The 21,807-nt window shown below is 37.5% G+C and overlaps 1 protein-coding gene across 3 annotated transcripts in view; it reads left to right on the forward strand.

Moving 5' to 3' along the window:
• The first annotated feature begins 6,373 nt into the window (after positions 1 to 6,373).
• The window catches only part of PPARG (peroxisome proliferator activated receptor gamma), a 62,058-nt gene continuing 46,624 nt past the window's right edge, over positions 6,374 to 21,807 (forward strand). Inside the window, exon 1 of one of the 3 annotated variants that reach the window (XM_055709349.1) lies at positions 6,374 to 6,590. The gene's annotated coding sequence lies outside the window, so the exon portion shown is untranslated. Of the gene's footprint in view, positions 6,591 to 6,896; positions 7,041 to 21,807 lie in introns of those variants that run through there. The other 2 variants (XM_055709348.1, XM_055709347.1) reach the window with 2 other exon arrangements.

Consider the following 21,807-nt stretch of genomic DNA (forward strand, 5'->3'; position numbering starts at 1 on the left):
TTTTTTTTTTTTTTTTTTTTTTTTTTTGGCATTCAACACTTCATATTAGAAAGCATATTCTATACTGTAAATGTTGAATCATCAGTGCTCAGCAGAAATCCTGTTGCCATTCTATAGAATGGCAAAGAATCTTCACAGAAGCTATCACATGTCCTGCCATGAGAGACTACAATATGACAAAAATGAGCGAGAGCTTCTGTATTGATAATGAAGGGTTTCAAGCACACAGTGGGCAGAAGTCCTAACATACTTGAAAAATATTTAACTGAACAATAATGGAGCAATGCCAAATACTAAAAGTTACCAAAGATAATTTTAATTGTTGTAGATATAATAGTGTTCAATGACAGCTGTTTTGGAACAAAAAGGTTATTTCCTGCAAATTATTGTAATATTTTTCTCCCAAAATAGCCACTGATTCACTGCTAAAGTTACCTGGCATCCTCTAACAGTCAGCACAGACTAGAAACCCGTTATTAACTTTATTTTTTAAGAGTCTTAATATCTTAAATGAAAATAATGGTTTATTTAAAAGGCTAACAAGAGTCAGTTCAGAAGAGCAGCTGACAAACCAGTGGAACTACATGAATGAAACATGACGACTTTAATACAACAGCTATTTCAAGCTGTATTTCCTGACCATATATTTTATTCTTGCATTTCCGCAAAACAAAATTCAACTATCAGTAAGGATTAGTTACTGCCTCTCTGCCCAGCAAAATTCCATGCATGTTGGCAGCACATTTTTATGATGAAGATTTAATCACAGGGTAAGCAGATATTGTTTATGCAGTAGAAACCATCATCTGAGGCCTTTGAGTTTAGCATCTGTGTACACTTACACAAAGCAACATTTGAAAAATATTATGCCCTGACACTACAAATATTTACGTACTTTTTCACTACGCTGCTATCAGTAGTCTCACACTACTGCCTGTGAATCCATGTGTAGAAGCCAGAAGTCAGAGTTTTGTGTGTATTTGCTTGGAGTATACCTCAGTGGTCACAACTTCTGTGGAAAAAGAAGCCACTGCAATACAATTGGTGAGATGTAAGAAAAGGATTCTTCCATTTTACTGTTATGCCACTCCTCCTGATTCTTTCAGAAATAACGTTGCTAAAATGACACAATTTTAGAAAGTTTAGCATTATAATAATATATATTAATTACAAAGACAAACAAAAACCTGCTTTATTTAGTCTTTGGTCTTGTTATTGAAAGCCGTGCAACCCATTTGCTGCAAAAACTAACACAGGTATTTCAGTTAACACGATTAAATCTACAGGATTGTCTGAATGCCAGCTAATTCTTCTTTACTTTTTACTGTCTGTATCTGTCTTACAGAATTACAAAATGTTCAAAATGTTTGTAAGTATCTAAGCATACTAACCTAATTTGCCAGACATTTGAAAGACACAACAATCTCCTTGGTTTAAAACCCTCCAGAGTTTCTTTCTGCTATAGAAATAGAAGTTGTGGTAACACAAACGTGAAATCCATGCCACTGTGTCTGAAACGCTGAGAAACTAATCCTTAAGGCTAGGCAGCATACCAGAAGATGCTCTTGATTCCATGACTTTTGCCAGGATTTAGTAGCTGCAGTGTAGAATGTTTTTCTACAGAATTGTCATTTAATTGACTGACAGTATTTCCTACATCTATGTGGAGCACCCTGGAGATTAGGGTGAAATATGTAAAATGCAGGGATTTTAAAAATAGTATTTCAAATTAATTCCATCACAACAATGTATAAAAACTATAAAACAGGACAAAGGTTATAGGAAATGGAAGTACCAAGAGATCTTCACACAATCCTCCAAAAGAAACAATGGGAGGGGGGGTGGGGGTTTGGTATTTATTCTTTCTTAACAGTTATGAGGGAGTAAATACCACAAAACTACCTTTCTCACACCCTTAAAAAGAAAACTCGATTCTCTTCATGAACAGATTTTAACCGGAACCTGGAAGCAAAGTTCTCTAGATGCTTTAAGTTAAAATCTGCACTTTTGAGTTTTTAGTCTTCTTTGCTGGAATCAGTGAGTTGTTGTGTGGCAAAGACGAAGCAAATTACATGAAAACAATTACATTAGGGATATAGGTTTTGACCTGCTGATACAGTTATACACAAAGTCCTTTTATAAGCATAAAATAATTGAATAAACATTAACGACTTCAGACTCTACAGTGCTTTAGCAATGTAAGTATTATTTCCATTTTATATAGGAGTGAAATAATACACAGCTAAGTAACTTGGTGACCCACAGGAAGCAAGTGACACAACCAGGAATAGAACCCAGACCTCTCAGCAGCTAGTCCCATGCTTTAACCACAGAAGTAGCCACCTCCTTCCCATCTTATATTAGCACAACTCTGAGTCTTGGTTGCATCAGCTACTAATTTAAGATGTCTAAGCATGGCTAATTGTAGAAATCTGAATTTCTGAAGTTGAATAAGTTGCATTCATAAATCTGTCTAAACTTAATCACCCGAGAAATTAGGATAAACTATTTTTAATTTAGATTCAAAATGAACCTAAACTTTTGGTTGCTTTGAAATGATTCCTTCAGATATAAATTTCTGATGGATTAAAAAATCTGACAGATAGCTGTATATGCTTGAGCTCTTTATTTGTATATATTACTTTTCCTGCTATCTCTGTGTGATATGCAATTTGGACCCATTCAATCTGAATGGGACTAGAACATGCAGGTAATATCCGATTACAGAAGAACCAGACAGTCCTAGAAAGGAAGTTATTCTCTTCAAGAGAGAATGAAATCAGAGAAGTCAAGAGTTGGGGAGAGACCAAGGATCCTGAAAAAAACATTATAATTAGAAGTAGGCAGCCTGGTGTGATCTTGGCTTTACTGATTTAAAGAAGGCGTGATTTGGATTTTGTTCTCTCTTTATCTAAGCCTCAAAGTTCAGGAAAAGGAGGATCATTTTTAGTTTAAAGGGTTCTTGTTTTGACCCGCTCTACAGTTATCTATGAAAAATCTGCATTATGCTTAGTCCTATCACTTTTGCTGGATCCGAGGCACAGCATGCTAAATGCAGTATAACAATACTAGAGTACAATCTCCAAAGAGCTTGGAATGATACCAAGGGATAGTCCTCTGCCATCACTTAAAGAAATGCGGTTTATACCACAGGTTTTGCCATATACCCGTATAAAACATCACTGAGAACAGTTGAAACTTCTGATTTCCTTCAAGTAAAATTACGTATATATAGAACGTGAAAACTGAAGACAGGAGCGTGGTGCAATATTATGAAATACTTTTTACAAGCCTGTCTTCCCAGACAAAAAGCTGCCAATAAAGACAGAATGGGATATGCCAAGACAAAGTTCTTGTTATCAATACAGATCATGAGATATATAAATTTAAACATTATATAACACAAGTACACAGGGTAACTTTTAAAAAGGCAGCAATACAATAGTTTTTTAGCTTAAACTCCAATACTTTAAACCAACGCAATCCCCACAATCTGAACTTATTCTTCTGACTGCTAGATTTATAGTCACACTGCTAGTGTATGAGATTGCCCTCTAGATGTTAAAAAGTTTGGCTAGATAATTTTTCATTTTATCCAGAACACTGAGATGGGACACACTGCATGATTTGTGATTTTAAACTTCTGTAATGCACCTAGAGACTTGAAGCATAGACACAATGGAAACATCACAATAATTAAGTAAAAGTTGGAACTAGTGTGTTTGCAGAGAGAGGAAGAGGTATAAATCTTTCACCTCTATATCCTTACAAGATTTCTACCCTTTTCAAGCCAATTGTACAAATCACAGTATCATAGACAGAGTCTCTAATGTATTCATTATTCTAACTTCAGACCAAACCGTAAACCCCTACCTGGCTTACCTGAGAACCTGTTGCACCAAAATTCATTCATTAAGATGAAAAAGAGAAATAAAAATGTTTAAGAGAGGCTATTATCCTTATCCGTCTCGAGATTCCATGTAGTACTCTTTTTCATTTCAATGAGACTGTTTTTGCCAATTGATTCAATTTAATCTGCTTCACATTTTCTTAATAATTGAATTAATAGTAATAAGTGTATGCAGAAATATGGTTTTTTTCAGATGCAACAAACTTCAGAAAGACTTACCATGAAAAATTCCATGATTGAAAATAATATAAAATGCAATTCCTTTACATGAAAACAACAAACTAATGTTTTTATATGCAACAAGAAAAGCAAAGTATAATTGATCTTTCTTTTAGATAACTTATCATCTAATTTTAAAGCTAGAACTGATGCTGAGAGGCCCTTTTCAGCTTCTCTTTGAACTTAGGAAAAATCTCCCATGATTCAGGAAGGCCCGAGCCTGACATTTCATTCGTATTTCATAACGTTTAAAGGTTCCAGCCAAACTTAGGAATTCTCTCAGATAAGTAGGGGACAAAGTCCACATAATCAAAAACTGTGCAGTCAAATAATGCAAACAAAAGCTGTGTGAGAAATTGATAATTTCTTTGTTATGGCCATTTCATTACTGTATAAAGAAACTAGAATTAATTCTAGAATAAATAATAAACTTGTACCCTATTTTATTTCTTTACCAATATGAAAATTATTGGCTTTCTATGTTACGCGTGTAAAAAACCCCACTCTTTGTTGATAAAGAAAAACTGATTAATTGAAATTATAAGGCATATTTTTAAGTACCAAAGAGAATTTATGGGTTCTTCATCTCTTGATTCTTCAAATCAAGATTAGCTGTCTTTCTAAAAGAAACATTTAATGAAATACAAATGCTACCTAAACATCTATGTTAAGCAGGAAATCAGACTAATTCTTTTCCTTTCCTGTCTCAATCTGTTAAAATGTATATTTACAAAACCTAATTTGTACATAGATCAACATTACTGTTTCTGCTTTATATTTTATGAGTTCTGTTCAAAGGATGAACTTGCTAAAAGAATACAATGCTTATAACAGAAATAAAATGACATGGTATTTTGTAATACTTCCCTGGAAGCTCTGTTTGGCTGGTTTCTCTGGACTGAGTTAGGTATGCCTGTTTCGCCCATGCAATTTAATTAAAATCTAAACTATGCTTTGTATTTCTGCTTTACTTATGAGCTTACTAGAAGTCTAGCCTCAAAGTATGAGTTTATAGTCACAATCAGATGTTCACTAATACCTGCCAGTTTTTGGAATGCTCCCAGTTTCACAGGGTTTTAAAAAATTTGCATGTTAAAGCCCAGATTTTTGGGAGGGATCCTCTGTTATTCAGAGACTTAAGCTAAATGGGTATATTCTCCAGCAGTTTGCACAGAGAGCAGCCTTGTTTCTGTTCACAGCAGAGCTAAATCTGAGCTCTGTGGAGTTGTCCAGCTAAGATCCTTCTTTTAACTTTCCATTGAAACTTTGCCTGAGATATTGCTGTAAAATGATCAGAAACATTAATAATTTGGGTATTTAAGTCTCGGTAATTGTTAGATTATTTCACGCATATTTGCCTGTTTATTCATGCATGGCACCTTGAGTTAATTCTGAGGTTTTGTTTTACTTGTTTTCAGTACCTGGCTCCTAATTCTGAGTATTGCTGAATAGATATTATTGCAGCATGGGGTGGGGTGGGGGGGGACACACAACCCAAACACTAAAACAAACAAAAAAACAGAAGAAGAAAACAAAAAAAAAAATCCCCAAAAACCGCTCCACCTTATAAAGAAAAGATTTCCACATTTCTAGGGCTAAAACATTCAGATGGAGGGAAAAGTAAATTCCTTGATATGTCAAGGCATAAGTAACACTTCGAGCCTATACAAACAGACAGATAATTCTCATAAAGATTAACACAAGGCTTCAAGCCTCTACAGACAGGAAGATTGGGCTCATAAAAAAAGCTGTAGGCGATGTTGGTGTCTATAAGTAGACCAGGTATTTTGACGTATTCAACTCTAATCTATAAATTGCCTCAGTATACAAGTACAAAAGCAGATGTAAGCTTTCTGTCAAAATGCTTGATGACTAAAAACCCATCATGAGGCAAATTCGGGATCTTCTGAATTTTCTAATGATGTCCAAGAGATCCAGAGATTTTAAAGGTAAACTGTTGTGTCCTGGGGCATCTTGACTTACAAGATGACTCTCCAAAGCCTGTTGATCTTACAACTTTTTTTTTTTTTTTACACCTAACTTATTCTTAAAAGAATCGGAGGGTGAAGCAGAAGGAGGTGACATGCTTGTTTGAACTTGCTCTCTCTTGAGACTTACCGAGCACAGCCTATACCGTTCCTCTCCGCATTCCTTGGGGGGTGGGGGGGGGTGGGGGTGGGGGAGAGAGAATCCGTAGCTAAGATCAGTGAGGGGAAAAAAGAATTTCATTTACCTCCGTTAACTGCTAAGAATCTTTTCAGAAAAGCCTTTACCCCTGTCACAGCAGGATGCAAACGGAGGTGAGGCGACCAGCTACCCGCGGCGCAGAGGGGTGAGCTGGAGAGCGGGAATGCAAAGAGAAAGCGGTTAGCAGCGGGGGAGCGGCGCTGGCCGCCGCGGGAGTGCGCAGCGCGCAGGGATCAAATTCCAGCCCCGCTCCGGGCCCGCGGCCTGCCCGCAGGTACGCGCTTGCGATCGCACCCAGCGGGCACGGGCACCACGGGCACGGGCACGGGCACGGGCCGGGGGGGAGCGGGCTGGGGTGGCCGGACGGGGTCTCCGGGGCCAAGCAGGCGGCCCGGCGCCGGCCCCTCAGCGCCCCGCTCCCGCGCCGCGGCCGGCTGTGCCCCCGCCGAGCCCCGCACCTCAGCGCCGGGGCCGCCGCGACGCCCCCACCCCGCCCCGCCCCGCCCCTCCGCCCGCCGCGGCGCGAGCCCCGCGCCCCGCGCCCGCTCGCCCCTCAGCCCCGGCGTGTGGGCCGGCGGGGAGGCGGTGCCCGGCCGGGGGAGGCGGCGCCTGGGCGGTAGGACGGGCCGAGCGGGGGAGTTTATCCCACTAGAAGGGAACAGTTTCTCCCGCTGAGACTTGACAGCGCCAGGTCAGTGCGGGCTGCGGGGGACCTTCCCCCGAGGTGAGGGGACCGGCGGAGGCGCGGGGAGAGCCGCGGGCGGGGGAGGCGCGGCCGTGCGGGCGCCGCTGCGGGGAGCGGGGCCGGCGGGGCTGACGGGGCGCGGGCGGGAGCGACGCCCCGGGCTGGGGAGAGGGCAGAGCCCCGGGCCGCGGCGGGAGGAGGCCGGGGATGCTCGGGGAGGCGGGGCTGGAGGGAGCCGAGGGGCGAAGCGGGGAGCCCGGGCAGCGCGGGGCACGGCCCTGAGGGGAGCCGGGCTGCCGGTGCCCGCGGGGGCTGTGTGGGCGGGGAGAGGGGCCGCGGCCGCTCGGCGGCGGGCGGGGAGGCGCGGCGCGGCGGGGCGGGAGGGGCGCGGCGGCGGGGGGACCCCCGGGCCGGGGCTCCAGGTGCGCGGCCGCCCCGGCAGCGGCTCAGCCCCGGCGCGCTGGCGGGGGGAGCGTGGGCGCTGTGTCCATGGTGCTGTACTCGGGCAGCGGCCGGGAGGCGGGCCGGGCAGCCGGGACTCACGCCCGGAGAGGAGGGTGCTGAGGAGAGCGGCCGCCCGCGGGGGGTGTCCCCCTGCAGCGGGGGGAGATGTGCCCAGCGGCCGCCCGGGCTCGGCGGCGGGGTGCCCCTTCCTACCGTCAGGAGCGGGCGGGGAAGTGTCGCTGCTCACCTGGCTAACGCGCTCAATGAATGAACAGACTTTTTTTTTTTTTTTTTTTTTTTTTTTCTCAACCGCAAGAAAGTCGGGGAGCCTTTCTGAGCCTTCAGCAACTGAGATACTATGTTGAAATATGTTATGTCTTGGTGGCATGCCTCAGGTTTGCAGGAGCCTTTTGTAATCTCCCCGGTGTCATTTCTCTCCAGGGTATTCTACAACTGGAGAGTGCAAGTTCCTGTGTGTTGTAACTTTGTGGCACTGCGTACACACGACAATACAATGCTGACTTAACAGTGATGCATTTATTAATATCGGTGATGTAAGACTGGTATTTATTCTGATGGAAAGCTCAGGAAATTACCCATTTCTTCAGGTAGTGGAAACTTTACGGTAAAATCAGTAAAATCCTGTAAATCAGAAAGACCAGTAGAGTTGTGGGCTAGCCTTGTACTTGTGACCTGCTGCCCCATATCTGAACAAGTTTTTGCTGTGAAACGTCATTGTAATGTTCCATCTAAAAACGAGCATTTGAAACAACCAAAAGAATTTTTTTCTGGTACCAATTAGACCATAATTTAATCAGTAATTTACCTTTTAAAAGGTTACTATGATTTGTTACTAGTTAACTAAAAATTCCCAGTGTACACCAAGTAGCTATGACATCTGATACTCAGTGCTCTCCTTTGAAAAGAAGTTTTGTATGTTGTGCTCCTGTTAATATCAGAATTTGGTGCATGAAGTCATGTGTTTAACATCATTATTCTTGGCTGTCACAAAAAAAAATGCTGCAAAAATTACTTAGAGATTTAATTACGAGATTATAGGAAATCACTCTTAGCAGGGTGTTAAGGCGTGTGGTACAACATAAGTGTGGGCTTGTCAAAGAGAGTTGAAAAAATAGTTGGCATGGACTTTGAATGATAACCTATCAGAAATATAGTTTAATGGTATTTTTACGCAGGCAGCTTTTGAATGTGAAGGTTCTCAGGCATCAGTTTTGCAAAACATCTCATTAACTGTTAGTGGTTCAGTGATTATATATCTGTACACATCCTTAAGATAGTATGTATTTCTTTAAAATGCCTCAATGTCAAATTCCTGGATAATACCATTTATTAAACATCAGCATTCAATAAAGCTTCCATTACGATACAGAATATACAAATAATTCTTTCTCTTCTGATAAAAATTTATATTCCATAAAATAATCACCACAAAATGAAGGTGGCTAAATACCAGAATCTAGTTGAAAAATACTGAAGCTATGCCCTTTGACCTTCCTTATGATACTGATTAAAACACCCACTATCAACACTGCTTCTAAATCTGTCTCTTCTGTGAACTTTTCTAAATAACCATAAGTGCATTTCTAAGTCAATAAAATAAATTTAGGCCCAGCTTCAATTACTGCCAGTATAATTTTCCACTTATAGCAATGACTAATAAAATTAATTTTTCAAAAAGTTATATTGGGAAAAGAAGGAAAAGTTTAGAAGTAGAACAAAACGTCTGTCTTGTATGAAGCTGGACTAAATAATGGAAAGTATACTTAGTTATATTTTTCATCTTGATTGTAGAGGTTATCCTTTGGGTTTTTTTGGTTTGTGGTTTTTTTTACATATAATCTGCTCAGAATGGTGTTAAACATATTTACTAGCCATTTTTTTGTAGCCTAATCGTGAATTGCTAGTTTTGCATATTTGATATTCATAATTTGAGTTTCTTTTACTAGCTTTTTTCACAATGATTATTCCTGTATCTTCCTCTGGCATACAGTAAAACAGTTTCCACTGCAGTTGCTCAAGAGAAATTAAAATACAATTATAAATTCTACATGCTAGGTTCTTTTGAAGTCATGGATATAATACTTCCCATTAGTTATTGCTACTAGTTTCATTTTTTAGTCGCTGACAGACTTATTGAATTTAGCATGATATTAGATGATGAGTGCTAATTATTCCATGCTGTATTGCCATAATGATGTATATTTTCTTTAACAGCAGGGATTTATTCTTCGGGTTAACTTTTTGCAAACTAACACAAGAAAAAGTTAGAAATAATCCAAAGCAAGAGAACATTGATATACTCTAGTCCTACCTACCCATGCCACAAACAGAAGTTGGGGTTTCCCATTAACAGGTCAGTTCTTAAGGATTTCATTTAACGGTTACAGAGAAGTTTGGAAAAAATCTCCCCCTCACCACCCTCTTTTTTTTTTTTTTTTTTCCCCCCTGTGGAGGCATTTCCAAGGAAGAATGAAAAATGAGAAACTCATAAGAATTCAGATACAAGATGCAAATTGATTCCTACAGTAAAGGATAAACCTCTTACATTTCTTTGGTCTGTTCCCCCTGACCCCCTGCTTTTTTTTTTTCTTTTTTTTTTTTTTTTTTTTTTTAATGAAGGATATTGTCTTTTTTCAGTCATACTTTCTTTCAGGTTCCAGTGACAAAATACATAGAAACTGCAGGTGCTAAGCAAATTGTCACCCTAGTACTAGCACCTGTGGTGAGTGAGCCTTGGGATACTTGGCAGATCTTGCGGGTGTAAGTAGATATGAAGGCAAAATTACATTGGCAACCATAGGAAAGACTAAGTTTCTACTTCAGCATCAGGTCTTCTACTGCAGCATGGACTTCCCCTTTGACTGTTGCTACAAAGTTGTCACCTCTTGTTACACCACTAGGCAGATATGCAACTAAAACAACTAAAACTTTCACAGGCTTTTATTAATCTAATTTAGACCAAAAGAAAAACCAACAAAAAAACCCAAAAAAACCCCAACCAAGGTCTACTCTACAGTCTTCATATCTGAAAACTTTCACAGAACTTAAGTCAATTTGATGAGGTTCACATTTTTCTCCCACTCCACCCACACTCTCCATTATATTATTTGGCCTGTTTGTCCTCTCCTAAACCACTCCATAGAATTGAACTGAACAATTACATCATTCTCCAATTAAAATTCATGATACATGAACTACACAGATATTTTTAATTACCTGTGTTGCATTACTACCTAGCAGCCTAGTCAAGATTGGGACCTCTTGTTACTCAAATTTAATCAAGATTGTCCCTATCCTTAATACTGTATGGTCTATGATATAAGAATGCAAATAGTTACAGATTTATAATGGAGCATAAGGTAGTAGAGAGATTGATGTAAAAACCGTAATTTATGATTTCAGTGTGTTGATTTATGTTTACAACAGTAATAGATTCTTACAACAGTAATAGATTTTCATTTGTGTCATGACAAACACAAAAAAAATTAGTTATGTGTGATAACAAATCCCCAAATTTACAGGAGAAAAAAAAACCCAAACCAAAAAAACCCCTCAGCTTCTAAGCAGCACACTATTCTCTAAATACAGCTGTTTTTACTTTGCAGTTTCAGTAGATTTCACTCTAAATAGAAAAAATACTCTGCTCAGAAAGGGGAAGACAAGTACCTACCTCAAAAGCCAGGTAGTAAATTTCTGGAATCAACTAGCAGATGATGCTTTGTGGACTTGCATAAGCCACCCCCTTCCCTCATGACTAAGCAGATCACCTCCATGCCATGCAGTCTGCACATTCAGGACAAAGTCTATGGATTCAAGTCTATGAATCCCAAAGTCTACTCTACTAGTTGATAATTAGCAATTAAAAAAAACCAAAGCTTATGTAGCTTTGTGAATGTATGTTCAGGCACAAGTATGCTTGACGACTGCCAAGATGAACATGCGTGTATGGTTATGTACATACTTGTAGGGGATATGTGTGTGTAGGTATTGTATTAGCCCTGTGTGATAGAATGACATCTTACTTATCTCAGTAATGTTGAAAGGCTATCTATAACATCTGATAACACAGCATAATAAATCTTGGATTATATCCCAAGAGAGAAATATACAGAACTTTCCACAGTATCAAAAAAAGGTGATGTTGGTTTATTGGAAGATGCATAGAATCTAAAAAATATATCCCAGCTTCATGCAGGTTAGTGGCAGTTCTGCTGTTTCAGTAGGGTCAGGTCTGCAATCTACATGCAGCGTTAGAAATTTTGTCGGCTTGCTTCTGTGCAATTACTCCTGAAGCCAGTCTGTGGTTTGGGTATACTGAATATTTAGGGTCCGACTCTCAATAAATCGCTGTTTGCTCAGTAAGACTAAAATGCCTGAAATTGAATAACCATGAATATATATTATAGCAAAAGTCCTACATATTTTTCTTTCCATTATATAAGAAATGCCAGTGTAACAGGAGTAGTGTATTTTCTGCCTTTTGTTCTGGAATTTATGCGTTCAATTTCTTAATGTGTTTTATCTCTAAATGAAATACTAACATTTTGATACAGGCATTGCAGTTGGTATCCCTTTATTCTAGACCTTCAAATCAGATGTGAGTGCTAGCTTTGCTCTTATAACAGCTATTATGGGAGGAAAATATTATACTTCATACTGGTTTACGGGTTATTGGAATTTCATGAGCTCCATGGGGACTCTTGTCTTTCCTTGTTATCACAAATCTGATTGTGACATATTTTAGATTCCCTTTTGCCAGAATCCTATACCTTTTAATAGGAGACTCCAGCTACGATTCCTCTAACTTATCTGCATGTATACAATTCTAAATATGTTATTTTCATACAAACACTTTTAGCCCCCATGGAATAGGTGAGAGTGATGGAAGCTTTTTTATTGTATCTTGTGTTTTTCCACTGAGTTTAAGCAAATGACTTTAAGACAAGATGATAATTATCTGAAAACCTTTTACACAATATGTGATTATGCTGCATTGCATAAAATAATATTTTATGTTATAATATTGCATTATATGTCCATAGTATTTGTGTGTTTGTTTTGATTTATTGAACAGGAAAGTTGTGTAACTGCTGTAACTATTCACGGTTGTGTAGCAGCAATTTGGAACTTTGAGAGATTTTGAACTTAGGTTGTTGCCTGTATATGAATAGAATTATGTACACTTTCAATATTTATGCTAGGGAAATATTTTAATATTGCTGTGAAATAAGTTCCCAACCATGGTGGTTTGAAACATGTGTCAGACTACCAAAACAGTCACTCTGTTACACCAAAAAAAGGAACTATGAAAAGAAAAATGTTAATTACAGGCTTTAACACTCGCACCAAGATCTTCTAGTAGGGGTGGTCAGAAAAACAGGTTTTACTACCTAGACTTGGTGCTTTGTGGTGCTATCTAATATGGGGGCTTGTGGAAAAATGTGGCCACTTCTATTTACTGCCTTTCATAATGTACATATTTCCTCGTGATAGGTTTAGGTACTGACTTTTTATGTCTACAGGAAATAAAACTGAAGAGCTGATCCTTTCGTCTTGAATATGCTTTACTTGGAGTTACTGTTCACTTTTTCACTTTTCCCTACAGTAGTATTTCAGCTGCAAAATTTTGTTCTGAATCTCAGATTTTAAGCTTAGTAGAGGCATGTTATTATGTGGTATGTTCCTAAACCAATTTTTAATCCTACCTTACCTATCTTAACATTAAGAATCCTTACATTCTTAATATAAAAAAAAAAAAAAAGAAAAAAAAGCCAAATTATTATTTTCAGTTACACCCAGAGAAATCTATAGATGAGGAAGCACAGAAGTATGTGAGGGCAAAAGGTTGCTTGATTTACACAGAATATTGTGTATTCTCTAACCATATTCAGGACCATATGTAATGGAACTGTGAGAAATTTTGAAGAGGCCACAGGCTGAGGTTCTCATTCCCTCTAGGATGAGGAAAATGATTTTATCTATTTGCTTTCTAGCTTGTAGTATGTCAGTTCTTGTGCTGACCTAGTGATGTAGCTATTCTTCCGATTCTGCTAAAGTTAACCAGTGATGGTGGATAGACTTACTTCATTGAGTCACTAAAGTTCTGTAAGGATTTTACTGTATTTCTTCTGTCATCACTCCTGGATGCCATGATTTGCATTTAAACTGCATGTCTGAGATGCCTTCTTTGTACATGAAGGCATGTTAGTGTATTTGATTTTTAAAATTATTAGAAATTTTAAGAAAAGCAGACTAGTATTTTATTTATTATTTTAAATATCCCATAGTAATTGTCAACATCAAAAGAGTTTGACAAATGACTGCATATTGCAAGACACTCATGTAAAGATGTAGATATTTTTCATTTTTGCTTAGAACATGATTTAAGTGTGTGGAAGCAAAAGTTCTGCAAATATGCTTTCACTTTCAGAACTTCCAGCTGTTGCTGGAGATGTTTTGAGATGATAAACAAGATGAAAATTTAAGCTTTATTTAGAACAAAAGGATTTCACATTAAGTCAGTTCTCTGAATGAAACAAGCACCATTAAAAAGGTTTATTTTTACTGGATTTTTCTTTTTTCTATTTTTTTTTTTTTTAATTTACAGTAGACCTATTGGCGGAATTGCTAAATTGGCCTGAAGTAAAGATCTCAGCTAAGTATGAGTTGTTATAGTCAACTAGAGAATACGTTTCAAAATTAGTATTGCAAAAGTTTATTATGGCAGGTCCTGAACTTAAAATAGGAAATAAGCAAAGACTGAAAAACTACTTTGAAGGTTTCAGGTTTTTAACAATTATTTTAAAGTGGTTTTCATTATCAAAACAATGCAAAATAATTTCCAAAAAACCTATGGAAACCTAATTACTAGTTCCTAGCTTGCTGCTTTTTTTTTTTTTTTTTAATTATTTGGATGTTCACACTGAAGAAATGCTATTGCAAGCAAATTCCATACTTGGTTTCCATGATCAGCTTGCCAATTGATCTTGTTCTGTTTTGAAAGCTTCTTGGAGTATTAGCTATGATGTGAGCTTGCCAATTGTCTTGAACTGGTTAATTGTTTTTGCGATACAGGGAAGAACATTATGGCATGATGAATAAGAGACCCAAGAGGTTTCCTTACACAGTTTCCTTTGGGCACTGCCCAAAGACTTGTTCTTTGGGTCTGCCTCGTGATCAGGCTGGCTAACTTTACCCAGTTAAATTGGGTGCAGCGGATATTATGTTCACATTATCTTGTTTAGTTTGGTTTTTTTTCCAGTAATCCAATACCTTGTATAAAATATACACTTGCAATTATAGCACTGGTTTAGGTTTTACTTGGGTTTGCATGTTACTTTCTGACATAGGTAATGACATTTGAGGAATTATTTTCTTAGACCAGGATCACTAATTTATTAAGTAATAGTTATTACAGCACAGTTGGCATAGGCAGGAATTCTTGACAGAAGTACTTGAAGTACTTCTTGAAGGAGTACTGGAAAACCCTTCAGTAATCAAGAACCCAATTTTCCTCCCACAAAGACATTTTCTTGTAGACATGTCTTCATGAAAATTTTTGGCAATGAAAATCTTAACCTAAAAATAGAATATTAAAAATATTTTTTCCCACAAACTTACCTTCATGTTTTAATTTATATTAAAAAAACACTTAGCATGCTAATGTCAGAGTTCATGGTAAGTGATCCCATTATGAAATGAGTTTTTGTCTAATGGTCTATCATTGTTTTCATTGTTCCGTATGTTGGAATACGGTATCTGTCAAATTTTTAATGAGTCACTGTTTTGTTAAGAAAGGCATATTTTTATGCAACAAAAAAGTTACATACAGTACAGAGGCCCTGTGAGCCGTACCCAATATGCTGTTTCATCCTTCATGATGTAATACTGAGGATGTGGAAGTCATGCGCATTTCTTTCCATTCTTTTTTTGGGTCACCAGGGTGCCAATTTTAAGTATGTGAGAGATCAAATGAAAACCCAGAAAACTGCTTTCTGTATATTTTATCAATTCTGTTTTTAAAAGATCAAAACTTTATCAACAGTGTTCTTCTCCTTTACAAGCAAAAATGTCCATAAAACAAATTTATGTAGAATCGATGGAGTAATGTGCCATTTTAAGATAGGCTCTGGCTTAAAAATATTGTGAAATAGCTGGAGTATCTTTAATCTTAATAGAGGCTACTGGTGTCCAGTATGACTAGATTAACTGCAGTCATGGATTAAGACAGGGATCTAAGGGCAGTGTGGGACTTCAGAGGCCCAGCAGAGAAGAGAGCTGGGGAAAAGTGAAAAAGCTGTCCATGAAGAGTATCAGGAAAAGAAAATAATTAAATAATTAAAGGAAATTTTGAAGGCAGACAGTAGGAAGACTGGCTAAGACTGTTGGTTTTTCTTTATTTATTTAGCCCTTTTTATGATTGCCAAATAAGGTATTAAAAAACAGGGAAATTCTTTAAAAATACAGATGTTTGAATTTCTTTCCCGAAGAGTAAAGTTTATTGTTGGAACCTTTTTGATTTTGAATTCTTCTCTCTGGTCTCTTATGAGATTTTTCAGCTTTTCTTGGTTTAAGATATGCTGACGATGCCATAACACGGTCTTTCACTGCATTTTGGCATTCCTACTCATTGTTCTTTTTCTGCCCAAGTTTGCTCTGTTTTTTAAATCTAGCCTTATTTATTACTCCTTTGAGAACAGGAACTGTCTGATATGCTAACAACAAGTGACAGCTTTCCTGTCACTAAGGACAGGAGAACAGGCAGTGAATATTGCTGAAGTCTGAGGTAAGTTTAGAATAACAATAACTTGTACATACTCTCAGTTTGATATACTGTAGTGTGACTACATTCTCTGATGCAGGCTGTGCAACAGATTCCTGTCTCCTCCCCCATCCACTAACAGGAAGGCACAGCACAATGTTATACAGCATGTGGCAATTTTAAATTTCTGCTAAAGTATGACCCTTAGACAGGAGGGTAACTGTTTTGCTGTCACTGATGAAATAACTGTACTATGAATCTCTATATAATGTCAGAATGAATGGATTTAAATTAAAAAACAAACCCACAACAAATCAGTAGACATGAAAACAGTGAGGGATGGTAGGACCACCCCTCCCTTTCCTCCTCCCTTTACTTTTACCTTTAAAATGTAGATTTGGGGAAGAGGACTGAGGCGACTAAGGTGAGAGACCCAGTGTGAGGAAGACAAAGTGGAGATAAACTCTAATTTTCCTGAAAGGAAAGCAGAAAAAAAGCAAAGAGGAAGAAGAAATTGATGCAGGTATGGTTGCCACTTTCCTGACAATTACTCCAGGAAGGGCTAATGAATATAGTAATTATACCTGGCAGTTACTCTGTGGGAGAAGAGTTCTTTGGAGTTCAAAATGGTAAGAGTGATAGCGTGCTCATTTAGCTATGACTATGGAAATTAAATAAAAACAGTGTAGGTTAAATACTAAATAACACTTTTTTTCTGATTCCAATATGTCAAATAAACTGCTGTATGGCTCCTCAAGGAAAGCGTCTCCTGAATAATGATTTATGAAATTAAATCAGAGAAAAAAATCGGAAAAGCTACTGCAGAGATAAGCATTGCATTGGGAAGAGGTACTGACAGACTCCATAGGATTTTCCTCCCTTCATCTTCTATGAGCCATTATTCATAACAGGTTTCCTTATGACCTTTGCTGTATCCAGCTGAAGAATAGTCAAGTTTTCTTCTACAACCACAGCCACAGGGCACGTGGATTATTTTAGCTTCTAGAAGCCAGGGGTGATTTTGAGGTGCTGACTGTATCCAATATGTTGTTACCCATTCTCAGAGCAGAAGATGAGATCAATAGTAAGCAGTTTCCAGTATTGCTCTTTTTATATTGTGGACTTTTGAAGTAGCAAAATATTTCTTCTATTTTTATGTGACATGAAGATAGGTAGATAAATGCCTCTTTTAGATGTCAGTTACAGGGAATTTTATAATTTTGCTGTCTGTCTGAGTATCAAGAATATAACTTATATCTTAGTTTTCTATCTCTACAGTTTCTTTTTGCACAGACGTATTATTTCACTGAAATCAAGTGCACATTTGGGAAAAACAGTTCAGTACAATTTGTATTAGTTCTCAATAAAAAGTTGTACCAAAGGAAATGCATCTTTGGTGAGATTCATGAGAGTTCTAGAGTCTTATTCACATTCATGCTGATGGTGAACACCTTCAGAATTGCATGCTCCCCCTTCCTGAAAGCTAAGGGTACCTACTACATTTGTTGTCAGCCTGCAGGCAGAAAGTGGGATCATGTTTAGGAAAAAAAGCTAATACACAATTAAGTAATTTGGTGGATTTGAGGAAAAACAAAACAAAATCCCAAAGCAATTATATTCCCTAGTCTCAGAGAAGTCTAGTTGAACTCAAAGGCTAGTAAATTAAAAAGGGCTGTGTCTCGGGCACAGGCTTAGAACTGGATTGTTAAATTGTTACATTCACAGAATTGTCCATGGTCCATTTTTAGCTCAGCCAACTAACAGCCATTCAAGCGCTTTCCAGAAATACTTTGGGAGTTAGCATGGGCCATGGACCATTTGCCACAGGCCATTTAAGTATTGCCACCCAGTTTTGACAACAAAGAGAGTTTGATTATGTGAGTCAAACAAGTATGGCCAGAGTGAGAGTCCTGGTACTCTTTAGTCTGTTAGTATAGCTGAAACTGAATTAGCTTAAATGCCTCTCAGATTTGTTGTAATTTCCTTCTAAGTTTCTTCCAAGAGGAGCTGTGCTTAATGTTCTGTTTGTAGATTTTTAGCTCTAAAAAATTAATCACTTATAACTGGGAGATCTTTGTAAGTTTGAAAGCACACAAGAAAGAAATAGAAGCTGTATGTCTGGCAAAGTAGAGACTGTAGATTGTTGGCATTGTATCAAAAGAAAAATTTGTGTATGTCATTTTATATTGTCTGTTCATTTGGCTGTCAAATACATAAATTAAAAAACATATAACATAAAGCTCAAAATCTTTAAAAATACTCTTAAAATGTTTTTCTAACTCCTGGTGAAGGATCAAGTTGTTACCATACTTGTGTTGCATGATGGCAAAATTCTCTATTTATACATCTGTCCTGAGCAGATGTTAGTAAAATACTTGTATATGACATAGTCATCACTCTGAACAATATGAAAAATATTTTGAAATTGTTACTGTCCTACTGTCTGGTCCAAGAACTATAGACAGCTAACTCACCTTTACAGAATACATTACAACTTGTTTGCTCTGAAAATTCCTTTTGGCTCAAGTGAAAGTACACAGTGCAAACAAAGTTATGAAATGTGTACACAAGGTGTGAGAGTAGATGGTTATACTTGTGTAGAACTTTATGGTTCTGATCCTTCAAGGTAGTCCATGCAATCTGACCTTTACGCTCATCATCTTGATTTGAATGAGATTACAAATGAATAATAGGACCAAATCAGACTGATTTTCCACAACTAGTGTCAACAAATAAGTCATGGATTTTAAAATTTTTAATTAAATAGAAAGCATAGAATTGTAAAATCTAAACAGATAAATATGTATTGTAAGCCTTGAAGATTTGAGAGCTAAAATATTTGACAATGTGGCCATTATTTTAAACCTCATTTTTGTTGTGAAAGTTGATAAATATTTTGACTGTTAAAAATCCTTTCAGCTGTATTGCTATTGATTCAATTAAAGGAGCAGAAAATGCCGTGTTTTGTTAAGACAACAAAGATAAAGCAAGAACCTTCTACAGGTACTTAAACAGATGAAGCATTTAAGAAGAAATACAGACTAAGTTAACACATTTTTCCAGAGGATGAGGCACTAACTTGCTAATAGAAATATGAAAATCAGAGACCCAAAGCACAATGTAAGATGAAAATTTTACCTTCAAATAACTGACTGGAAATCTCAGAAACAGCATGTAGGGAAGGAAGTTCTGCTTACCTTTGCAAGAAGGACATTGTATTGAATATAGGAAACTGGAGATGGAGGAAAGCACGGCCTACAAATTATTTATATAGGTAAAATACCTCTGGGATCTCCAATCCTTTTTGATATTCTTAATTAAAGAGTAATTTTTAAAGTAATTTTAAAAAACAAACAGTGTCATTTTTAACCCACCCCACACTGGATTAAGTCAGCACCTTGTTACACGTGGTGCACGCAGCAGCGTGACCACAGCCAGTCTAAACTGGATCAGGAAGAATAATCCTGAAATGCAAAGTTCTGTAAGATCATTTCCTGTTTTCTGAATCATGAAGGCTGCTTTTTTTTTTTTTTTTCCCCAAATCGTTCCACCTTGGAAAATCTTAGCTAAAACAGGAGTTAAAGCATTAAAAAATGGATATTTAGTATGTCAAATCAAATCACATTTTTCAAACGTCAGTGTTTTGTAATGATACTGAAAGTAGCACAGAAGGATAAATAAATAGTGTGTATATTATCCTGGCTGTTACAAAATATTATTCTGTCCTTATACAAACTCTTCTTTGAACAGTGGAACCAATCAAGTTAGTCTCTTATGGAAATATCTTCTAGGAATTTTTCATTTGCGTTTTCTGATACCTACTACAGGGTGAGCTCAAACTTGTTCTTTCAGTGGTGACACTAACAACAATTTAGGTTTATGGTGTTACACCTCCTCTATGTTGTAGTCAGTTCTAGCTAAAACAAGCCAAAGTTTTCCAAAGCTATTGGGCGTGAAGAGAAAGACACCCACAAAAGACACACAATAGGAAACAGCAAATATTATAAGCCCTGTTTCTTTAGGCTTACATTTATCAAATAAAAAGTCTTGTAATGGTCATTACTTGAATCTTTTAAACAAATCTTGATGTTTTTATAACATGGTTCAAATTGCACTTGAGTTGAAATTTTTAAAGTATTCTGCATACCTTTGGGATGTACTGGCCATCTTTAGGAGCTGTCAAAATATGGAATATGGACCTTTCAGAATGAGGCTGTATCTCAGTTAATATTACTACAAGGAACCGGAAGCACCAGAAATCCCACAGGCAAATACGTTCTCTTTCGGTGAATTAATGGCGGCTTCCAGAGCAGAAGGCACAGAAAAGCCACTGAACGTTTTCAGTTAATTCTTAATGGCTTTGTTAATCTTTCAAAATTTTCCTTCCTTTCTATTTGAACCACCAACTGTTATTCGAAATTGTTCCAAATCATAAATTCATATAGCCTGAAACTTTTTCAAGAGAATAGAAAAGCAGTTTGTGGCCTCTGGGAGAGTAAATTCCAGGGTTAATTTATAACTAAAGCAAATGTATCTATAAAAAGAAGAAAAGCTCCATAAGAAATATGTTAACAAATGACAAGAAAAAAGAGGCTTGATAAAAGATATCAGAACTTGTTTGGCACCAGTGATTTTATGACTGAGGAATTCAATTATAGGTGTGTTGGGAGTACCAAATCACAATTATTTAAATTACTAATAGGAGACAAAGCTCTTTATCATGCTCTGAATGTGTTCACATGAAATGTTCAGGTCCTGCCCTCTGTAAATAAACTTTTAGTGCTTACACTAATGAATCTGCATTGAGAGTCCATGTCACCAGAGTAGAAAAAGATACATGGTTTCTGTTGAATCACTTTTCAAACATGCCTGCTGATACACTCTTCGGGTAGAAATGATGCTAGCCAACAGATTTCTTCCTGTACATTTGTAGTATTCAGCTTGTAATTTTTTCCTTCTCTATTATTAGCACATTCCTAGATTTGTTTGCTGAAAAGTCACAAATATGTGACATCAGTGCACTCTACAACAATATGTAGTAAATCATATCAGTCTGGATTTGTTTACTCCTTTGTTAGATACATATGTTTCACAGAGGTCTTTAACTGGTGATGTAGATAATTACTTTGTACTTACCCAAGAGAGATTAGCCTCAGATCAATTGCAAATTAACTCCTACAGTCTGCTATAATCTAAATTGGTTTTAAGGCTGTCTTCTACTTGCTTGTTAGAGTAATAAGCCCATATCTCTTGTCAGTCATGGAAAGAGGAAGGGCTGTTTCTGGAAATGCAAATTTAATCAATGGGGGCACCCCCTCTTAACAGATGTTGCAGGAAAATTTAAAGGACTACATTTTGTTTGCATGGCCAAATTACATCAGGCAATATGCATCACTCCTATGAGAAGAATTGCAGACTGATGAAATTCATAAAGTTAGCTGAAGTTTTAGGTATCAGTTGAATCTTTGTATGGTTTTGTCAGATACATCATTACTATGACATTCAAATATGACTAGGATGAATTTATATTATACTGTATAACATATATACTTTATGTTATAATGTGGCATCATTATAAGA

Source organism: Falco cherrug, chromosome 4, assembly GCF_023634085.1.
Source record: "Falco cherrug isolate bFalChe1 chromosome 4, bFalChe1.pri, whole genome shotgun sequence".
NCBI classification, from domain to species: Eukaryota; Metazoa; Chordata; class Aves; order Falconiformes; family Falconidae; genus Falco; species Falco cherrug.